Source organism: Pinus tabuliformis, chromosome 8 (genome assembly GCF_031772625.1).
Source record: "Pinus tabuliformis cultivar Carrire ecotype Pingquan chromosome 8, CPIR1, whole genome shotgun sequence".
Taxonomy (NCBI): domain Eukaryota; kingdom Viridiplantae; phylum Streptophyta; class Pinopsida; order Pinales; family Pinaceae; genus Pinus; species Pinus tabuliformis.
In genome coordinates this window covers 1303634599-1303638660 of record NC_142294.1, presented here as the reverse complement: position 1 = coordinate 1303638660, position 4062 = coordinate 1303634599, and the positions used below count along the sequence as shown (strand labels likewise).

At 34.7% G+C, this 4062-nt stretch overlaps 1 pseudogene; it reads right to left on the bottom strand.

The window, feature by feature from the left end:
* Window positions 1–937: 937 nt before the first annotated feature.
* On the bottom strand, window positions 938–2355 carry LOC149240248 (glucan endo-1,3-beta-glucosidase 3 pseudogene; annotated as a pseudogene).
* Window positions 2356–4062: the final 1707 nt, after the last annotated feature.

Below are 4062 nucleotides of genomic sequence, written 5' to 3'. Positions count from 1 at the left end.
AAAAAAGATTTTTACATTTTAAATTAATTTTGATTTGAAAAAAAATTGTAGTTAGTGATGTGGTGCGGTGGATAATAATGCTTCCTACAAACTTTGTTTTTTTTTCCACGGCTTAAGTAATATTGCACATGCCCCATGTCGAGGATTCACGAGAGTTTATCATAATGTAATGCCCAATGTCGAGGATTCCCAATAACTTATCATAATGTATGCTTCAAATTATTGTCTTCATAAATAATGAAAAAAAAAAATTTCCCAACTAATTTTTCTATTCTTTCTATTCTGAACTCCTAGTAATGCCCATTGTTCTTAGAATGATTTTCCTTGCTACAACTCATTTTCTCCCTATAAATATACAACCGTTGCTAACAAATAATTAACCCAAGGAATAAATTATGACACGCTTAAGAATTACTGCTTGGAAACATCATGCCTCTAGTTGCATCTTCTCGCATTCCTCCTGTATGGCCTCGAACAAAACAATTGATGAACATCGCTCACCAAAACTTGGAAATACAACTACAATCAATTTCCCTACGTTCCTGATCATTTACTTTGCTTCAAAGGAAAGAAAATTTTGGAAAAGGAAACTTAGATATACCATTACACACAAAGTTAAATAAATTAAAGAAATGAACTCATTGGACAACTCCATAGCATACTTAAAAACCACCTATGTTCAACTAATGAAATTATTAACACAGTTTCATAGGAACCATGGATCTATTAAGTGTCCAAGTGCATCAAAATAAATAATTGAGTGGAAACCTATATATGCCCTTGATTTATTAAATGCCCAACGAAATTAAATAATTGAGTACAAATCTCTCCATGCATAAAAGATCCAGTGTATATATGTTATCAATTTTATTTTTCCTATCTTCCACTATTAAGTAACTCGAGGAAAAAAAAAACTTCAATACAAACCTCTTTGCACTTAAAAGATCCAGTATGTGTATCTAATCAGTTTTCTTTTATCATCAATCTTGTATATATAATCAGTTTTGTTTTCACTTAGAGAGCACCTAGCTTCTCTTAGTGCAAACATGAGCATATGACTAGCAGACTTAACCAGGAATGTTTCTCTACTGAACAACACTAGGTTCTGCACTATATTTTCAATGAATGGAAAAGCCAACTTACTTAGGTTATTAGTGGTTATGGTAGCCATAACGTTAAAGTCACAAGAAATGATTTCCATGCATGTCTTGTGGTAGTAGCTATGAGAGGCATAGGAAGAATGCTACTGAACATTATTAGGATTGTAGTAGGGTTGGTCTTACAAAAAAGAAGAGAAATCAACTTGGCCAAGACCGCATGCCCAATCCAAAGAAACTCTAACAAGTTTAGGGTCAACCTCTTCCATTTATATTCAACAAGTCTGAATGGAAATGTCATTGGCAATAATTGTACCAACATATATTAAATGTAATGTGTACACTAGATATTTATCGGCATATAGAGTCCCCAATTCTGCTCATAAATAGGACCTGATCTCATATCCTTGTTGAATAATTCGTAAATGTATGTATTGACTAGCATGCCAAGATCCCTAGGAGTCTTGTGTTATTGAGGACATAGCTAACTTGATTACTGTGATAAGTGTCAACATTGTCATCTATGGCAGGAGGTTCACTCTAGACACACTTTAAGGTCCATCCTGTCTCAAACACAACCATAGGAATGTTTTTGAAATTCAAGTCAGCCATGGCAAAGTATGCAACATCAATCATGGCATTAAACATTTGTGTAATGTAGCATTTTATTGGAATCCATTGCCTCTTTGTTAGTGGGGAGGGGCTGAAAAAGGGCATATTCCAATCCCACCACTCCATTGCTTTGCATGTACACATAACAAGGATAGATGTTGAGCATGAGAAAAGAATCAGTTTTCTATAGAAAATCCAACATGAGCACAAGAATCAACTTAAGGCTCCCATTGAAGAAGGCCTGAGAGGGTGGAAAGGAATATAAGATGACGTAAAAAAAATGATGACTCGAAACATTGATCTACCTGTCCAGATTGGTTGCCACCAAAGTAGATTGCAAGAACTTCATGGTAGACAACACACCTAAGGCAGCACTGGGAATAGTAGTAAGAACCTTGCTACCCACACAGATTCCTTTGAAGTTGATGTCTGGAAAGTAGGTTTCCACCTTCCTGTTCACCCAACTAGCTGCAGTGGAGTTTGGCCACCTTATCCCTAGCAATTTGTTTTTGGGCACTGTTACTACAAAATCTATTACTGTTTTCCCCTAAAATTTCAAAGTTCCTTGATCTACATCAAGAAGCCACACATGGTTCACTTGTTGTACCTTGACATGAAGTGCACTATAGCTGCATTTGAGTTCCATGCCTTTGAAAACACTTTCATTCCCTTGAGTACCCAACAAGACAACCAACATCTACTCACCCTTGAATTTCCCTTCATATTTCTTGTCCTCAAGCTGACACCATTGAAGCGCAAGAAACCACAATGAAAGATTATGCTCACATATAGCCCGAGCCGCGTGAGGTCCATGAGATGGATAGTGAAGATGAAAAACCATGGAAGTTTCTCGCCATTAGTGATCAACCAAACAATGACCACAGCAAAACCCTTTCCATGCGTACATTTTTTATCCGCCAGAGGAGGATTAAAATGGGTTGCTCAGATTGGCTCGCATGAATAGTGTTGTGACATAGAAATCCCATAGAGAAAATGCCTTCGGCATAATTAAATGAATTATATATATATATATATATATATATATATATATATATATATATATATATATATATATATATATATATTCTAACTTATAGATGAAATGACCTTTTTCACAACATTTTTTTTCGTTAATTTTAACTAAAAACTACTAAATATTTTTAAAAACTTGAGCTTAACTTGTCTAATATGTAAAACTCAAGTGCCCCAAAGGGTTTATAGGATACTCAATCCATTTATGCATTCAAAAAATCATTCTAAACAACAAAAAATCAAATTCTTTCTTGAAATTGTTTTACCATATTCTAGTGAAAAGGTCTATTTCATCTATAAGTTAGACCATGTACCTATATATAATATAAAAAATAAACTTTATAATAATATTTATGCCGATAGGCATTTTTTTTGTGAGCTTGTGGTGGGAAAACATTTTTCACACCAGCCAATCCAAGCGCTCAATCTTCGGCATCCTTGGACCAACTAGAAATTTCCATTTAGGACTAGCACCTAGACTATCAACATTCCCTATACCTCCACAGTCTCCCAGCAATAAATTTTCACTTCATATATGCCCAAGTTCCCTGCCTGTTTCGGAATTAAATTTAATTGAATAGGCGTGGAGGCAAGGACTTCATTCAATATCTTCATTCAATTTTGCCTACTTCATTCATTGTGTTGGGTGGACTTCCATAATCTCCATGCAATAATTTTTCACTTCATGTATGCGCAGGCTTCCTGCTTCTACATTGAATAGGTATGGAGGTAAGGACTTCATTCAATTTTTCTTGTTGTGTTCAGTGTGCTGGTGGACTTCCAAGAACTAATATATACTGAAGAGGGTGCATTCTTAACTACTATTGTTTCAACAGGTAAATTTCAAAAAATCAAAGTTGAATGACATTTCATATAATTTGAAGGACTTCAAGGGTTTGCTTTGAAACAGATAACTTGTCTACCCAAATAGTGATGCAAATATTGTTTTGAATCTTTCCACTGAACTCGTTAGATGATCAGTTGGTATTCAGAAGAAACATTTATATAAGAGTGCACAAGTAATCCCCTCTTTAATAAATTTAAACTAGATACAAAGCACATAATTGTCTAGATATGGCGATATTGCAAGTTTTTTTCTCCCGCAAAAAACCAGGCAAGGAAAATTTTTGAAATCCTTCCAACTTTTACAGGAGTAAACATGGCCAAATATAACACGCACTAGAAACTAGTGTGAATTGAAAATTTCATTATTCAAAGTGGAACTGGATTTACTAGTGTGAGTTGAAAAACAAAATTAGGCAAATATCATCTGGGATGGGATGACATGGTTAAAAAACAGCGCAAATCGAACTAAAAATTC